The 20,069-nt window shown below is 46.5% G+C and overlaps 1 long non-coding RNA gene across 4 annotated transcripts in view; it reads right to left on the reverse strand.

Annotated features, from left to right (window-relative positions):
- LOC134957085 (uncharacterized) overlaps nucleotides 1–17,420 on the reverse strand; it is a 342,583-nt gene extending 325,163 nt beyond the window's left edge. For all 4 annotated transcript variants that reach the window (XR_010186449.1, XR_010186448.1, XR_010186450.1 and 1 more), the window contains exon 1: nucleotides 17,283–17,420. This is a non-coding gene — a long non-coding RNA (uncharacterized LOC134957085). The remainder of the gene's footprint in view (nucleotides 1–17,282) is intronic.
- Between the last annotated feature and the right edge of the window lie 2,649 nt (nucleotides 17,421–20,069).

The raw sequence follows: 20,069 nt of genomic DNA on the forward strand, positions 1-20,069 counted from the left end.
ATTGATAATCTGTGAGGAGGGGGATGTACACGGTGATATATCGGAGGATGATGATGAGGTGGACATCTTGCCTCTGTAGAGCCAGTTTGTGCAAGGAGAGATTAATTGCTTCTTTTTTGGTGGGGGTCCAAACCAACCCGTCATTTCAGTCACAGTCGTGTGGCAGACCCTGTCACTGAAATGATGGGTTGGTTAAAGTGTGCATGTCCTGTTTATACAACATAAGGGTGGGTGGGAGGGCCCAAGGACAATTCCATCTTGCACCTCTTTTTTCTTTAATTTTTCTTTGCGTCATGTGCTGTTTGGGGAGTATTTTTTTGAAGGGCCATCCTGCGTGACACTGCAGTGCCACTCCTAGATGGGCCAGGTGTTTGTGTCGGCCACTATGGTCGCTTAGCTTACTCACACAGCTACCTCATTGCACCTCTTTTTTTTCTTCTTTGCGTCATGTGCTGTTTGGGGAGTGTTTTTTGAAGGGCCATCCTGCGTGACACTGCAGTGCCACTCCTAGATGTGCCAGGTGTTTGTGTCGGCCACTAGGGTCGCTTAGCTTACTCACACAGCTACCTCATTGTGCCTCTTTTTTTCTTTGCGTCATGTGCTGTTTGGGGAGTAGTTTTTTGAAGGGCCAGCCTGCGTGACACTGCAGTGCCACTCCTAGATGGGCCAGGTGTTTGTGTCGGCCACTAGGGTCGCTTAGCTTACTCACACAGCTACCTCATTGCGCCTCTTTTTTTCTTTGCGTCATGTGCTGTTTGGGGGGTGTTTTTTGGAAGGGCCATCCTGCGTGACACTGCAGTGCCACTCCTAGATGGGCCAGGTGTTTGTGTCGGCCACTTGGGTCGTTGAGCTTAGTCACACAGCTACCTCATTGCGCCTCTTTTTTTCTTTGCATCATGTGCTGTTTGGGGAGTGTTTTTTGGAAGGGCCATCCTGCGTGACACTGCAGTGCCACTCCTAGATGGGCCAGGTGTTTGTGTCGGCCACTTGGGTCGCTGAGCTTAGTCACACAGCTACCTTATTGCGCCTCTTTTTTTCTTTGCGTCATGTGCTGTTTGGGGAGTGTTTTTTGGAAGGGCCATCCTGCGTGACACTGCAGTGCCACTCCTAGATGGGCCAGGTGTTTGTGTCGGCCACTTGGGTCATTGAGCTTAGTCACACAGCTACCTCATTGCGCCTCTTTTTTTCTTTGCGTCATGTGCTGTTTGGGGAGTGTTTTTTGGAAGGGCCATCCTGCGTGACACTGTAGTGCCACTCCTAGATGGGCCAGGTGTTTGTGTCGGCCACTTGGGTCGCTTAGCTTAGTCATCCAGCGACCTCGGTGCAAATTTTAGGACTAAAAATAATATTGTGAGGTGTGAGGTGTTCAGAATAGACTGAAAATGAGTGGAAATTATGGTTTTTGAGGTTAATAATACTTTGGGATCAAAATGACCCCCAAATTCTATGATTTAAGCTGTTTTTTAGGGTTTTTTGTAAAAAACACCCGAATCCAAAACACACCCGAATCCGACAAAAAAAATTCGGTGAGGTTTTGCCAAAACGCGTACGAACCCAAAACACGCCGCGGAACCGAACCCAAAACCAAAACACAAAACCCGAAAAATTTCAAGTGCACATCCCTAGTGTTATGTTGATCAATTCATATCTAAACTCCACTATTTATTATATGCTAAGCTATATGATATCAGTAATGCTAGAGACAGTGCACCTACAACACCCACCTTTTTTCTTCTGTAGAACTACAAGTCTCAGTAGGTAGCACCTCACATTACTGGCAGCTATAGGTGTGCAGTCTAAGGCCCCTCCCTAGCAAACTAAAAGTGTTTTGTATAGACACACCTGAAGGAGGGAGACACCTTCATTCTTAGACTTGCACCCACCCGCACCTGACCCTCATTTATTTTAATTAGGGTACCTAGCATGACTGCACTTGTGAATATGGCACAATTCTAGGTAAGTCCAATTATTCAGAACAATAGGTCAGAAATGGGGTGGATCCTGGGGTACGGGGCCTCCTGGACTGCCGTGGCTGGGCGACAACAGGGCATCGCAGCATTACATTTAATTTGGCACTTTCACCGTTTGTTTATTATACATGTTACACATTTTTTTCACTAATATTAATTCACCCCATAACACCCCCCTTTTTTTTTTTTTTTCTCACCTATCCCTTAATCCTTCTCACTACACATAATTATTCCCTGCGATGCCCTGGGGTTGCTTGGCTGTGGTTTTTTGGGGGGTCCCGTGCCCTAGGTTTGAATCCCTATAGTGTTAGGTACTGCAGCAGAGTGGAGTCCCTTGCTGCGGGGCTGCAGCTTCATGCATTGATCAATTCATAACTAAACTCCACTATTTATTATATGCTAAGCTATATGATATCAGTAATGCTAGAGACAGTGCACCTACAACACCCCCCTTTTTTCTTCTGTAGAACTACAAGTCTCAGTAGGTAGCACCTCACATTACTGGCAGCTATAGGTGTGCAGTCTAAGGCCCCTCCCTAGCAAACTAAAAGTGTTTTGTATAGACACACCTGAAGGAGGGAGACACCATCATTCTTAGACTTGCACCCACCCGCACCTGACCCTCATTTATTTTAATTAGGGTATAGCATGACTGCACTTGTGAATATGGCACAATTCTAGGTAAGTCCAATTATTCAGAACAATAGGTCAGAAATGGGGTGGATCCTGGGGTACGGGGCCTCCTGGACTGCCGTGGCTGGGCGACAACAGGGCATCGCAGCATTACATTTAATTTGGCACTTTCACCGTTTGTTTATTATACATGTTACACATTTTTTTCACTAATATTAATTCACCCCATAACACCCCCTTTTTTTTTTTTTCTCACCTATCCCTTAATCCTTCTCACTACACATAATTATTCCCTGCGATGCCCTGGGGTTGCTTGGCTGTGGTTTTTTGGGGGGTCCCGTGCCCTAGGTTTGAACCCCTATAGTGTTAGGTACTGCAGCAGAGTGGAGTCCCTTGCCGCGGGGCTGCAGCTTCATGCATTGATCAATTCATAACTAAACTCCACTATTTATTATATGCTAAGCTATATGATATCAGTAATGCTAGAGACAGTGCACCTACAACACCCCCCTTTTTTCTTCTGTAGAACTACAAGTCTCAGTAGGTAGCACCTCACATTACTGGCAGCTATAGGTGTGCAGTCTAAGGCCCCTCCCTAGCAAACTAAAAGTGTTTTGTATAGACACACCTGAAGGAGGGAGACACCTTCATTCTTAGACTTGCACCCACCCGCACCTGACCCTCATTTATTTTAATTAGGGTATAGCATGACTGCACTTGTGAATATGGCACAATTCTAGGTAAGTCCAATTATTCAGAACAATAGGTCAGAAATGGGGTGGATCCTGGGGTACGGGGCCTCCTGGACTGCCGTGGCTGGGCGACAACAGGGCATCGCAGCATTACATTTAATTTGGCACTTTCACCGTTTGTTTATTATACATGTTACACATTTTTTTCACTAATATTAATTCACCCCATAACACCCCCTTTTTTTTTTTTTCTCACCTATCCCTTAATCCTTCTCACTACACATAATTATTCCCTGCGATGCCCTGGGGTTGCTTGGCTGTGGTTTTTTGGGGGGTCCCGTGCCCTAGGTTTGAACCCCTATAGTGTTAGGTACTGCAGCAGAGTGGAGTCCCTTGCCGCGGGGCTGCAGCTTCATGCATTGATCAATTCATAACTAAACTCCACTATTTATTATATGCTAAGCTATATGATATCAGTAATGCTAGAGACAGTGCACCTACAACACCCCCCTTTTTTCTTCTGTAGAACTACAAGTCTCAGTAGGTAGCACCTCACATTACTGGCAGCTATAGGTGTGCAGTCTAAGGCCCCTCCCTAGCAAACTAAAAGTGTTTTGTATAGACACACCTGAAGGAGGGAGACACCTTCATTCTTAGACTTGCACCCACCCGCACCTGACCCTCATTTATTTTAATTAGGGTACCTAGCATGACTGCACTTGTGAATATGGCACAATTCTAGGTAAGTCCAATTATTCAGAACAATAGGTCAGAAATGGGCTGGCTCCTGGGGTACGGGGCCTCCTGGACTGCCGTGGCTTGGCGACAACGGGGCATCGCAGCATTACATTTAATTTGGCACTTTCACCGTTTATTTATTATACATGTTACACATTTTTTTCACTTATATTAATTCACCCCATAACACCCCCCCCCCCCTTATTTTTTTCTCACCTATCCCTTAATCCTTCTCACTACACATAATTATTCCCTTCGATGCCCTGGGGTTGCTTGGCTGTTGTTTTTTGGGGGGTCCCGTGCCCTAGGTTTGAACCCCTATAGTGTTAGGTACTGCAGCAGAGTGGAGTCCCTTGCCGCGGGGCTGCAGCTTCATGTATTGATCAATTCATAACTAAACTCCACTATTTATTATATGCTAAGCTATATGATATCAGTAATGCTAGAGACAGTGCACCTACAACACCCCCCTTTTTTATTCTTTAGAACTACAAGTCTCAGTAGGTAGCACCTCACATTACTGGCAGCTAAAGGTGTGCAGTCTAAGGCCCCTCCCTATTTGATGAAACCCTAATAAATGTATTAAATTGGGTCTTTTCATCAAACGGCAACACACGCTGGTCATTCTTCACTACAATCTAATTCTATAATACAGGTTGTAAATAGGCGAATAGTCGCAGGTGCGGAAAAGATTATTATTATTTTTTTAAATCTTTGCAAAACTAGTTGTCTATGTAGTCACAATCATACAGTGAGATCCAAATTGTTTTTCCATCTGCCAGCTTGGATTTCAATTATGCGTCATCATAAATAACAATAATAAAACACAACAACATTCTATCGGGAAACCGTAGAGGATATTTCAAAGCTGATCCAAAACCTCGGGCAATTTTGGACATCTCGTGCTATGTTCTATTTCATGCTATTTAGTTTTACAATTTAAATGGTGCTCATTTCTTAACTCGGACTATGAGAGGTCTTCTGCAGGAGTCATCTGTTCATGTAAATTATAGCTACTGCAATAAGATTGACAAAATGATTACAACATAATGGCGACAATAAGACACGCAACAGAAAAAGATTATAAAGGAGCCTCAATTTAAACCGATACGAGGAAATTGCTCGGGGAATAAAGTTTCTATTGACCAACAGGTTACAAAGAAACCGTAAACAAAAAAGATCTTTATCTTGTATGGAAAGAAATGCACAACTGGTATGGTAGACAATTTTATCTCGCACTGAGAATGGTTATTAATATAAAATAAGCAAAGATAAGAAGTAGGAGAGGAGAATAATAAAAAGTAAAAAAAGAAGTGGAAAATGCAACCCGTCAGTTTAAGCATACTGTAAGGCCGTCTTTAAGCCCAAGTCCATTTTAAACCCTGAGGTTGGGTACAGAGTAACCCTTTTAAGAAAGTGTGATTGTCTCTTCTACTGTAGGTGTTTATGTTTTATGGCTTAGTGATAAAGGAGTTTATACACGGGTTTATTCCTTCTGGAACTCATCTGAATTTGAAATCTGCATTTGAATTGCAGGAGCATTGGCGTTTCCATAATGGGAGCAATATGTGCAGTGTACATGGGCCCCTGGGTCCAGGGGCCCCAACAATGCACACACTGCACACATATTTGAATACTTACCTTTCCGCAGTCCAGCGGCAGTCGCTGCTATCGCTGCGAAATTCATCGCCAAAGTGGCCGCCGTACATGGACAGTAGTTAAATTGGTCTCCGGAACATGGCGATCTCCATGTTTCCGGAGACCTACACATGCGCAGTAGACTCCGGCAAATGCCAGGGAGACTACTGTGCCATGCAGAGGAGGGGGTTCCACCTGGAGGTGCACACGGGTCCACTCCTCTGTTGAAACAACCATGTGCAGGAGGTTCTTCTTGAAAGAGTTATAAAGGAGGGGATTTAGGATCATACAGTATGGCTGAACTGTACAAATCTCTAGGTGTTTTGTCCTGTGGGAGTTGTTTTCAAGAAGGATCCAGGTAAATATAGACTGATTCCAGTGGCAAATGCAGGATTTCTAGAGGGGGGTTTCCAAATGCAGTCCGCAATGTACAACTCTGCAGTAGAAGAATCTGGTAATGACCCTGGACCAGGGACAGCACTTCCATTAGGCAGCTTTAGGCAGCTGCCTATGGACTGGGGACCTGAAGGGGCGGCCCGCTGATGCTGCCCCAGAGAAAGCAGTGCATAGTGACAGTCAAAGCCAGCCCGTCCATTATTCCAGATTCTCATGGCCGCGTAGAGAGCCTGTGCTGCAGCCCGATAGTGGTCATGTGACGCGGTGCATAATATCGGCAGTTGCCTTGTGCAGAACCCCTCCTCTCGCCTGCACAGAAGTTGAAACGCCGCAGCTGCCAATGGTTCCCTAACCTCCACCCTCAGCACTGGAGACATGTGACCGCAGAACTGGAGGAGAGTGTTCCTGCTTACTGCAATAAGCTGCCTGGCAGTGTTCTCTGCCCTGTGTAGCATGATGTCGGAGTGTGCTGGTGTCTTGTGGATAACAGGTGAGTCCAGGTAATGATTTCTGTATTGACTAGCTGGTAATGTGGATTTGTTAGGGGGCACATGATAGTGATGTGGGTGTGTTAGGGGGTACATGCTGGTGGTGTGGGTGTTAGGGGGTACAGGGTGGCAGGCTAGTAGTGTGGGAGTGTTGGGGGGGTACAGGGTGGCAGGCTGGTGGTGTGGGTGAGTCAGGAGGTTCAGAGTGGCAGGTTGGTTGTGTGGGTGTGTCAGAGGGTATAGTGTGGCAGGCTGGTGGTGTGGATGTGTCAGGGGGTACAATGTGGCAGACTGGTGGGGTGGGTGTGCTAGGGGATACAGTGTGGGGCAGGCTGCTGGTGTGGGTGTGTCAGGGGGTACAGGGAGGCAGGATGGTGGTGTGGGGTTATTAGGGGGTACATGATAGTTATGTGGGTGTGTTAGGGTGTACATGCTGGTGGTGTGGGGGTGTTAGGGGGTACAGGGTGGCAGGCTGGTGGTGTGGGGGTGTTAGGAGGTACAGGATGGCAGGATGGTGGTGTGGGTGTGCTAGGGGGTACAGGGTGGCAGGCTGGTGGTGTGGGTGTGTCAGGGGTACAGGGTGGCAGGGTGGAAGTGTGGGTGTGCTAGGGGGTACAAATTGGCAGCATATGTGCAAAATAATTGTCATACTCTATTTGATGAATCTTGATCACCAGGCTGATTGTGCACCTGAAATGCACAAACAGTGATAGCATAGTAATGTGTAGAAGGAGCACTAATGTGTGTCGTTACGTGAATAAGGGACACTCTTATGTGGTGTAAATGTGTGACAGTTCTGTGTGTTATGGATGGGACCGGGCTATCACTAGTGTGTACAGATGGGCCTGGACTCTCAGTCTGTAACAGTGACGGGGAAGCTGTCCTCTCCCCTGGGTAGAATTTACGCTTTCCCACTGAGCTCACCCTGTGCCACAGGCGATGTCCAGCATGGTCTGGCAGTCATGCCTCTGCAGCAGGGACAAGATCTTCAAGCGATACTCATTGGTGCAATTTCACTTGTCTCCGATGTAATAATGCCGGAGCAGAGCTGCTGGGCCATATGCTTACTGAACCAGGACCCCTGCGACTGCCACCCCCAGGAAGTGGGTGCGGTACACACTATCCACCATTGTCCCCTGCGACGCATCTGGGAGCCGAGTCAGCAGCAGCATCCACTGTACACACTGCACCCTGCAGATGCATTACCGCTCCCCCACATGCACCCCCATCCACTGACCAAACACAGTGCCAGCAGCTGCTAGAGGTCCCGCACTGTACACAGGGACCAGCCCACTGGCCGGCAAATCACAGGTCACCGCGCAGTGGTAGCATGGTGAGGTGGAGTCGAATCCTTTCACAGATCTATGACCTCCACACTTTTTCACCTAAGGGGGTGTGTATGAGTGTGTGTGTGGGGGGGTGTAATACATTTTGGGTAGGGTGCCAAATTACCATGCACCGGCCCTGCCCTGGACATTAATGTAAGCATTGGTCTATTTATACTAGTGATGTGCACCGGAAATTTTTCGGGTTTTGTGTTTTGGTTTTGGATTCGGTTCCGCGGCCGTGTTTTGGATTCGGACGCGTTTTGGCAAAACCTCCCTGAAAATTTTTTGTCGGATTCGGGTGTATTTTGGATTCGGGTGTTTTTTTTACAAAAAAACCTCAAAAATAGCTTAAATCATAGAATGTGGGGGTCATTTTGATCCCATAGTATTATTAAGCTCAATAACCATAATTTCCACTCATTTTCAGTCTATTCTGAACACCTCACACCTCACAATATTATTTGTAGTCCTAAAATTTGCACCGAGGTCGCTGGATGACTAAGCTAAGCGACCCAAGTGGCCGACACAAACACCTGACCCATCTAGGAGTGGCACTGCAGTGTCAGACAGGATGGCACTTCAAAAAATAGTCCCCAAACAGCACATGATGCAAAGAAAAATGAAAGAAAAAAGAGGTGCAAGATGGAATTGTCCTTGGGCCCTCCCACCCACCCTTATGTTGTATAAACAGGACATGCACACTTTAACAAACCCATCATTTCAGCGACAGGGTCTGCCACACGACTGTGACTGAAATGACTGGTTGGTTTGGGCCCCCACCAAAAAAGAAGCAATCAATCTCTACTTGCACAAACTGGCTCTACAGAGGCAAGATGTCCACCTCCTCCTCATCCTCCGATTCCTCACCCCTTTCACTGTGTACATCCCCCTCCTCACAGATTATTAATTCGTCCCCACTGGAATCCACCATCTCAGGTCCCTGTGTACTTTCTGGAGGCAATTGCTGGTGAATGTCTCCACGGAGGAATTGATTATAATTCATTTTGATGAACATCATCTTCTCCACATTTTCTGGAAGTAACCTCGTACGCCGATTGCTGACAAGGTGAGCGGCTGCACTAAACACTCTTTCGGAGTACACATTGGAGGGGGGGCAACTTAGGTAAAATAAAGCCAGTTTCTGCAAGGGCCTCCAAATTGCCTCTTTTTCTGCCAGTATACGTACGGACTGTCTGACGTGCCTACTTGGATGCGATCACTCATATAATCCTCCACCATTCTTTCAATGGTGACAGAATCATATGCAGTGACAGTAGACGACATGTCAGTAATCGTTGGCAGGTTCTTCAGTCTGGACCAGATGTCAGCACTCGCTCCAGACTGCCCTGCATCAACGCCAGCGGGTGGGCTCAGAATTCTTAGCCTTTTCCTCGCAGCCCCAGTTGCGGGAGAATGTGAAGGAGGAGCTGTTGACGGGTCACATTCCGCTTGACTTGACAATTTTCTCACCAGCAGGTCTTTGAACCCCTGCAGACTTTTGTCTGCCGGAAAGAGAGATACAACGTAGGTTGTAAATCTAGGAACGAGCACGGTGGCCAAAATGTAGTGCTCTGATTTCAACAGATTGACCACCCGTGAATCCTGGTTAAGCGAATGAAGGGCTCCATCCACAAGTCCCACATGCCTAGCGGAATCGCTCTGTTTTAGCTCCTCCTTCAATCTCTCCAGCTTCTTCTGCAAAAGCCTGATGAGGGGAATGACCTTACTCAGGCTGGCAGTGTCTGAACTGACTTCACGTGTGGCAAGTTCAAAGGGTTGCAGAACCTTGCACAATGTTGAAATCATTCTCCACTGCGCTTGAGTCAGGTGCATTCCCCCTCCTTTGCCTATATCGTAGGTAGCTGTATAGGCTTGAATGGCCTTTTGCTGCTCCTCCATCCTCTGAAGCTTATAGAGGGTTGAATTCCACCTCGTTACTACCTCTTGCTTCAGATGATGGCGGGGCAGGTTCAGGAGTGTTTGCTGGTGCTCCAGTCTTCGGCACGAGGTGGCTGAATGCCGAAAGTGGCCCGCAATTCTTCGGGCCACCGACAGCATCTCTTGCACGCCCCTGTCATTTTAAAAAAAATTCTGCACCACCAAATTCAATGTATGTGCAAAACATGGGACGTGCTGGAATTTGCCCACATGTAATGCACGCACAATATTGGTGGCGTTGTCCGATGTCACAAATCCCCAGGAGAGTCCAATTGGGGTAAGCCATTCTGCAATGATGTTCCTCAGTTTCCGTAAGAGGTTGTCAGCTGTGTGCCTCTTCTGGAAAGCGGTGATACAAAGCGTAGCCTGCATAGGAACGAGTTGGCGTTTGCGATATGCAGCTACTGGTGCCACCGCTGCTGTTCTTGCTGCGGGAGGCAATACATCTACCCCAGTGGGCTGTCACAGTCATATAGTCCTGAGTCTGCCCTGCTCCACTTGTCCACATGTCCGTGGTTAAGTGGACATTGGGTACAACTGCATTTTTTAGGACACTGGTGACTCTTTTTCTGAGGTCTGTGTACATTCTCGGTATCGCCTGCCTAGAGAAATGGAACCTAGATGGTATTTGGTACCGGGGACACAGTACCTCAAGCAAGTCTCTAGTTTCCTGTGAATTAACTGTGGATACCGGAAACACGTTTGACACCACCCAGGCTGCCAAGGCCTGAGTTATCCGCTTTGCAGCAGGATGACTGCTGTGATATTTCATCTTCCTTGCAAAGGACTGTTGGACAGTCAGTTGCTTACTGGAAGTAGTACAAGTGGTCTTCCGACTTCCCCTCTGGGATGACGATCGACTCCCAGCAGCAACAACAGCAGCGCCAGCAGCAGTAGGCGTTACACTCAAGGATGCATCGGAGGAATCCCAGGCAGGAGAGGACTCGTCAGACTTGCCAGTGACATGGCCTGCAGGACTATTGGCTTTCCTGTGTAAGGAGGAAATTGACACTGAGGGAGTTGGTGGTGTGGTTTGCAGGAGCTTGGTTACAAGAGGAAGGGATTTAGTTGTCAGTGGACTGCTTCCGCTGTCACCTAAAGTTTTTGAACATGTCAATGACTTCTGATGAATGCGCTCCAGGTGACATATAAGAGAGGATGTTACGAGGTGGTTAACGTCCTTACCCCTACTTATTACAGCTTGACAAAGGCGACACACAGCTTGACACCTGTTGTCCGCATTTGTGTTAAAATAATTCCACACCGAAGAGGTGATTTTTTGTGTAATTTGACCAGGCATGTCAATGGCCATATTCGTCCCACGGACAACAGGTGTCTCCCCGGGTGCCTGACTTAAACAAACCACCTCACCATCAGAATCCTCCTTGTCAATTTCCTCCTCAGCGCCAGCAACACTCATATCCTCATCCTGGTGTACTTCAACAGTGACATCTTTAATTTGACTGTCAGGAACTGGACTGTGGGTGCTCCTTCCAGCACTTGCAGGGGGCGTGCAAATGGTGGAAGGCGCCACCTCTTCCCGTCCAGTGTTGGGAAGGTCAGGCATCGCAACCGACACAATTGGACTCTCCTTGGGGATTTGTGATTTAGAAGAACGCACAGTTCTTTGCTGTGCTTTTGCCATCTTAACTCTTTTAAGTTTTCTAGCAGGAGGATGAGTGCTTCCATCCTCATGTGAAGCAGAACCACTAGCCATGAACATAGGCCAGGCTCTCAGTCGTTCCTTGCCACTCTGTGTCGTAAATGGCATATTGGCAAGTTTACGCTTCTCATCAGACGCTTTTAATTTTTATTTTTGGGTCATTTTACTGAACTTTTGTTTTTTGGATTTTACATGCTCTCTACTATGACATTGGGCATTGGCCTTGGCAGACGACATTGATGGCATTTCATCGTCTCGGCCATGACTAGTGGCAGCAGCTTCAGTACGAGGTGGAAGTGGATCTTGATCTTTCCCTATTTTACCCTCCACATTTTTGTTCTCCATTTTTTAATGTGTGGAATTATATGCCAGTATCAATAGCAATGGCCTACTACTATATATACTGCGCACAACTGAAATGCACCACAGGTATGGATGGATAGTATACTTGACGACACAGAGGTAGGTAGAGCAGTGGCCTACTGTACCGCACTGCTATATATTATATACTGGTGGTCAGCAAACTGTGCAAAACTGAAATGCACCACAGGTATGGATGGATAGTATACTTGACGACACAGTGGTAGGTAGAGCAGTGGCCTACTGTACCGTACTGCTATATATTATATACTGGTGGTCAGCAAACTGTGCAAAACTGAAATGCACCACAGGTATGGATGGATAGTATACTTGACGACACAGAGGTAGGTAGAGCAGTGGCCTTCTGTACCGTACTGCTATATATTATATACTGGTGGTCAGCAAACTGTGCAAAACTGAAATGCACCACAGGTATGGATGGATAGTATACTTGACGACACAGAGGTAGGTAGAGCAGTGGCCTTCTGTACCGTACTGCTATATATTATATACTGGTGGTCAGCAAACTGTGCAAAACTGAAATGCACCACAGGTATGGATGGATAGTATACTTGACGACACAGAGGTAGGTAGAGCAGTGGCCTACTGTACCGTACTGCTATATATTATATACTGGTGGTCAGCAAACTGTGCAAAACTGAAATGCACCACAGGTATGGATGGATAGTATACTTGACGACACAGAGTTAGGTAGAGCAGTGGCCTACTGTACCGTACTGCTATATATTATATACTGGTGATCAGCAAACTGTGCAAAACTGAAATGCACCACAGGTATGGGTGGATAGTATACTTGACGACACAGAGGTAGGTAGAGCAGTGGTGTTCTGTACCGTACTGCTATATATTATATACTGGTGGTCAGCAAACTGTGCAAAACTGAAATGCACCACAGGTATGGATGGATAGTATACTTGACGACACAGAGGTAGGTAGAGCAGTGGCCTTCTGTACCGTACTGCTATATATTATATACTGGTGGTCAGCAAACTGTGCAAAACTGAAATGCACCACAGGTATGGATGGATAGTATACTTGACGACACAGAGGTAGGTAGAGCAGTGGCCTTCTGTACCGTACTGCTATATATTATATACTGGTGGTCAGCAAACTGCAAAACTGAAATCCACCACAGGTATGGATGGATAGTATACTTGATGACACAGAGGTAGGTAGAGCAGTGGCCTTCTGTACCGTACTGCTATATATTATATACTGGTGGTCAGCAAACCGTTCAAAACTGAAATGCACCACAGGTATGGATGGATAGTATACTTGACGACACAGAGGTAGGTAGAGTAGTGGCCTTCTGTACCGTACTGCTATATATTATATACTGGTGGTCAGCAAACTGTGCAAAACTGAAATGCACCACAGGTATGGATGGATAGTATACTTGACGACACAGAGGTAGGTAGAGCAGTGGCCTTCTGTACCGTACTGCTATATATTATATACTGGTGGTCAGCAAACTGTGCAAAACTGAAATGCACCACAGGTATGGATGGATAGTATACTTGACGACACAGAGGTAGGTAGAGCAGTGGCCTACTGTACCGTACTGCTATATATTATATACTGGTGGTCAGCAAAATTATGCACTGTACTCCTACTATATAAGTATATATACTACTATACAGCACAGATATGGAGCGTATTTCAGGCAGAGAACGTATAATACTGGTGGTCACTGGTCAGCAAAACTCTGCACTGTACTCCTCCTATATAATACCGGTGGTCCCCAGTCCCCACAATAAAGCAGTGTGAGCACAGATATTTGCAGCACACTGAGCACAGTTATGGAGCGTTTTTTTGGCAGAGAACGTATAATACTGGTGGTCACTGGTCAGCAAAACTCTGCACTGTACTCCTCCTATATAATACTGGTGGTCCCCAGTCCCCACAATAAAGCAGTGTGAGCACAGATATTTGCAGCACACTGAGCACAGATATGGAGCGTTTTTCAGGCAGAGAATGTAGATATTTGCAGCACACTGACCACAGATATTTGCAGCACACTGAGCACAGATATTTGCAGCACACTGAGCACAGATATTTGCAGCCCCCTGAACATAGAATCTGAGAGGACGCCAGCCACGTCCTCTCACGATCATTTCCAATGCACGAGTGAAAAATGGCGGCGACGCGCGGCTCCTTATATAGAATCCGAATCTCGCGAGAATCCGACAGTGGGATGATGACGTTCGGGCGCGCTCGGGTTAACCGAGCAAGGCGGGAGGATCCGAGTTGCTCGGACCCGTGCAAAAAAAGGTGAAGTTCGGGCGGGTTCGGATTCCGACGAACCATCACTAATTTATACACTGGATACTATATGGAATACAGTATTAATCGTATAGGCTGTATCAAACATTTAGATACATAATATAAATAAGTGGTCAGGAAAAGATTAAACATCCCATAATAAATAAACACACATAATAAAACTGCACTTCATAAGCGCACATTCTCCCACCGTATGGCAAGGCTCCTGTCTCTTCTTTCTGGTAGCTACTCTCTAGTCCAGTCCACTAATTGAGGACACAGATTCACACACACAGCAAACTTGGTAGAAGAAGTAGCAATCAATAGGCATGTGCAGAATCTCCGCTCTGTCCCTTAAGTTGCATGATGTGGCGGCAGCTCTAGTAATCGTATTATACTGTATACCATTGCTATTGTCATAATTTGAGCCACTTGCTAAGGGGTTGGTTGGGCTCCAGGCAACTGGAGCCCCCCCTGTCCCTGCATTTGTCTAAGGATTCAGCATCTTTCTTATCCTTTTGGGGCTCATGTCAATGATTCCTATCCTTTAACAGTGCCTTAGAGTTAGTGATATCTTTTGGCCCAGAAGTGCTCTTGGTCAAGGTAGATGTTGAGTGACTTTCCACTTACTTCCCTTGCACATTGATACATTGCGATATACAGGATATCAGGTGTTTGGGTAATATTTCATAGCCAAATGCTTGCCTATGGGAAATTAGGTGGTCATACACCTTTTTTGAGGAATTTAGCTTGTCTCTGCACTGATGGCAGGTATTGGGAAATGCCATCTTTCAATGCTTTCCTTTGTATTGGTCCTGCAGATTCTCCCAGATGTGCTGATCTCCTCATTGGTTATAGCATTGTTTGCGGAACTTAGTGTTCCGATTGCGCGTGAAAACATTGAAGGGCCAATTTCTAATCAAAGCTCAATGGAATGTGCTGTGCTATATAAGAAACTTAATAAATAAATAAAATGATCTGTCCTTCCTTGGTTTTGAAATTGATACTATTGTGTAGACTCCCACTGGTGAAAGTGCCTTTCATCAGGTGCTAATATTCAAATAGATAGTTTTATTAACTTCCAGTCTGCTTGCATCTGTGGTATGCAATATGCTGAGAGGACAACCCGCACTCTCCATGTTAGAGTCTAGAGCAGAGGTTCTCAAACTCGGTCCTCGGGGGCACACACAGTGCATGTTTTGCAGGTCTCCTCACAGAATCGCAAGTGAAATAATTAGCTCCACCTGTGGACCTTTTAAAATGTGTCAGTGAGTAATTAATACACCTGTGCACCTGCTGGGTTACCTGCAAAACATGCACTGTGTGTGCCCCCGAGGACCGAGTTTGAGAACCTCTGGTCTAGAGCATAGGTGGAATGCATTAAAGGGCATTAAAACACAAAACCTGAGATACAAGTGGCGCGGGTTTAGATCAGTAACAAGGTCGACAGTCATTAGGTCGACCACTATTGGTCGACAGTAACTAGGTCGACACCTGAAATAGGTTGATGTGGTCATTAGGTCAACATGGAAAAAGGTCGACATGGAAAAAGGTCAACATAATTTTTTTTTTTAAATTACTGTTTTCTTCGTAAAGTGACCGGGAACCCCAATTAGTGCACCATGTCCCCTCGCCATGCTTCGGGCAAGGTTACTTTTCCCATTAGTAGTCCAGGTGGATCGTAAAGTATGAAAAAGTTCAAAAATGAAAAAAAAGTGAAAAACTCATGTCGACCTTTGCCATATTGACCTAGTGACCATGTCGACCTAATGGCCATGTCGACCTAATGCATGTCGACCAATAGTGGTCGACCTAAGTGTTGTCGACCTAAAGACCGGATAAACAAGTGGCGCTTAATTACATATTTGTACACAAAAAAATCAGTATAAAAAAATAATAATTTATTATAACACAAAAGATGTAAAAGGCTAATAATAACTCCTGTGAGCGCAATAATAAATATATCAAGCCAGCATAAATCATAGACCAAAAAAAAAAAAAATGAAAAAGCTGTCCGAATAGAATTTATTCCCGCACATCATTGATATCAAATATAATCCACAATTCTCCTAATGCTCCATATCATATAGTCTCTCATATATCTCTGCATATACTGGGAAAATAATGGTATACTGTATATAAAAGGTGTTACTGAGTAATAAATATGCACTACACTCTCCTAACGGATCCAATAAATTCTAATAGTGTTGTTAAGTACTTTAAAAATGCCCAAAGTGGTGAAATGTCCACTTACAGTACCAACTGCAAAGACTCTCGGGGTAAATTTACTAAGATGGGAGTTCTATTTAAGATGGGATGTTGCCATCAGATTCCAAGGTATTATCTTCCAGAAAGTGCTAGAAAAATGAGAAGTAGAATCTGATTGGTTGCTATAGGCAACATCCCATCGTCCAGTCAGTCTCCAGGGATGGTATCAGGATCCCGGGGCTTGGGAAGTGGGCAGCCAGAATACTGGCAGGGCTCTGGATCCTGACACCTAATCCCTAACCTCACTTACCCTTAACCTTCCTTACCCGCAGCCTGACTCTAACCCTCCGACCCCCCACCTCGCCCCAGCAGCCTAACCCTAACCCACCCCAGAGGTGGCTAACCCTAATCCCTCTTACCGCAGCGTAAACCTAACCCTCCCTCCTCTGCAACCTAACCCTTCCCGGTGGTGCCTAACCCTCCCATCCCACAGCCTAATCCTAACCCCCCCCCCCCCCACCACCACCTCCCGCAACCTAACCATAACTCTCCCCACGCAGCCTAATCCTAACCTGAACTGGTTCACATGCAGTGTGGCTTGATGTGCCCAAAATCAAACCATTGCAGCCAGCGCCACTATCAGCAGAGGGGTAAGTATAGTCTACAGGTGAGGGGAGTGTGGTGGGGGCAGGGCCGGATTAAGCATGATGGGGAACCCCACTATAGTAGATGACAGACCTCTGAGCCCTCCCTTACACACAAACACACACACAGACACACACAGACATATACACCCATGCTGCCCACAACACACACACACACACCCATGCTGCACACAACACACACACACATATACACACCCATGCTGCACACAACACACACACATACACTCATGCTGCACACAACACACACACAGATGTACACACACACATATGCGCGCACGCTACCTGTCCGTCCGGCGGTGCAGCGGATGCTGGAGTCAGGGCCCTTACACCCAGGAGCGTGACAGTCTCCCCCCTCCCGGCGGCTCAGCTGTTCATTAACAGCGCTGCCGAGGAGGTGTTCCTTGCACAGCATTTAATAGTCTTGCGGGATGCTGCACTGAAATCCTGCGAGACTATGAAATGCTGTGCAAGCAACACTTCCTCGGCGATGCTGTTAATGAACAGCTGAGCTGAGCCGCCGGGAGGGTGGAGATTACCACGCTCCTGGGTGTAGGGGCCCCAAATGTGTGGGGGCCCTGGGACAACCGCCCCTTTCGCCCCTCCCTTAATCCGGCCCTGGGTGAGGGCATCTCTGGACCCAGGAGTCTATGTGCACTGTATACCTTGCACCCATTTGTGGGTATAACTGAATATCACATATCACTATTCTGGCACACAGGTCCAATACATGAATAAAACACCCCTAGTATGTGCATAATCATAGAATAGGTGATTAATGGCAGCGTTATATAAAGGTATAGCGTTATGTGCTACGTCTAATGACAGTATTGTAAAACAGGCAAACCTATCAGATTTGGATATGCAATATGCTTCAATATGATTCTGTCTAAAGGACTGTCATTATTTTTCTGTAATTGTTTTCTGGGTGAAAATTTAGGACACACAATAATACATAATTACTACAAATTCTCCATTTATGGTAGCTGTGCGGATCTGAGCAAATCTCACTTCGTTACTCACTGTATACAAGGACACTGGCAGTGAAATTGGTTTATCCTCTTATAACAAAACCACAATTAGCATATTGTTACATTGCTGTTTGGAATTAATAAACGGTCTGCATTTTGAAAGGTGAATGCATATTTTAAATTGTTATGAATTACCAGAACATCTACAATGCATAACAATCAGTACAATAGTTGTGATGTATGTCTAAGTAGCTTCTATTGTAAAAATGGACAAAAATCTGCTTTACATTTATATAGGCTTATTTTACATTTCCGTACTATAATACCATGAACAAATGCGGTGCAGTTTTATGTTCTGCAGTCTATCAGCGAGCCCAGCCATGAAGGCGAGTGAAGTTGCAGCACATTTTTACACTAGGGTAGGGTTTGATGTAAACGGACTGTTTGGCAGAGGTTTCACCTACATAAAGGGGGTCCTTCCGACATGTTTGTACGCAGCGGTTTATCGCTGCGGTGCGAACGGGTCCGAAATTTCGCATGTGTGGCGGCCGCAATGCTCATGCTCGATGTTGCCCGGCGATAGGGGTCGCTGGGTTACATCACGTCATACGATGGAAGCAGTCGCAGAGCCGACCGCAAAGAAGAGTGACAAGAAGAAGGCGTACCTGGCCGGATCCGGACCGTTGGAGACCGTTTTCGGGGAGTGGTAAGGAAAACACAGGCGTTTCCAGCAGAACGAAGGGCGGATGTCTGACGTCAAAGCCGGCTCCAGCATCGCAGAGATCGTCGCACAGGGTAAGTATGTCCAGGGCTAGTCTTCTTCTGCTTGAAATTTTTTTCGTTTAGCAGGACTGCACAAGCGATCACAGCCCTACTAAGCTAAAATGCACTCCCCCATAGGCGCGTACTAGTTGATCGCAGCAGCAGCAAAAAGTTGCTGGCTGCGATCAATTCAGAATGACCACCAAAGTTCAGGTTGCAGAGTGGCTCTGCCATTCCTCTGAGTAACATTCTCTACTATATTTACACATTTGCATTTGAATTTACTGTCTATGGGGTATATTCAACTGCAGTCGAAAACTGCCATCTGTCGAAAAGACCGCAGTTTTTGACTTTTTAAGGTCGAACCCTGATTCGACCTATTCAGAGCTTTTCAACAAGTCGAGGCATTCGACTTGTCGAAAAGCACGCGGATCGGCGGAATAGCTGCCGATCCACGTGTTGATGTCGAAAACTGGGCCGAATACGACAGGTTTTGGCCCCCGTTTTCGACCATCTCAATCCGACATCAAAATGATATGAACCCGGAGGAGGCGAGGGGGGGGGGGGAGCCGCAGGGAGACGGGGGGACAGTGGGCGGGCATACAGGAGATCAGCGCTATGATCAGCGCTGCAGCTGGATGTCACTCACCCGCCGACCCCACGGCAGCTTCCACCCGGCTCCAGCACGCTGCTGGAGGCGGGTGGAAGCTGCCGTGAGGTCGGGTGGGTGAGTGACATCCTGCTGCAATGCAACTCCGTAGTGCTGATCTCCTCTGGCTGCTGCCGGCTGTCCCCCCGCAGCTCGCCCCCCCTCGCCTCCTCCGGGTCCCATCTAAAATTCGACTTGAAAAAGTCGAATTTTAGATGGGATTGAATAGGGGTTGTCGGATCCATTCTGACAAATACATGTCGGAATGGATCCGACTTTAATTGAATATACCCCCATGTGTAGAATTGGGAGCTTGGAGAAGAACTGCTGCATAATTCTGCTACAGTATGTGGTTTAGTTTAAGAGTTTGGTCATATCCTGCTGGTGAAATGTGCAAAATTCTGCAACATAATTCAACCAAAGTTTATTTCTGATAGCGTAGATCACCACTCAGCAGGACCCTACTAGCCTAACACATAATGGAATTCTACATTATGCATTCAGTGCAGTACCCCTTCCAGACAGAGAAAAGAACCCAGTAATTTCCCGGCTCTGGAAGGGTCAACCCGAGATTTTTTTCTGACTGAAAAGGTCAACACGGGACTGAATTCTCTTGACTTAAACCCAGGTTTACCTGGGTTTTTCCCGGATCGTATACGGGTTGCCGGCTGTCTGAAAGAGTCCGATCCG

This window comes from Pseudophryne corroboree, chromosome 9 (assembly GCF_028390025.1).
Source record: "Pseudophryne corroboree isolate aPseCor3 chromosome 9, aPseCor3.hap2, whole genome shotgun sequence".
NCBI lineage: Eukaryota > Metazoa > Chordata > Amphibia > Anura > Myobatrachidae > Pseudophryne > Pseudophryne corroboree.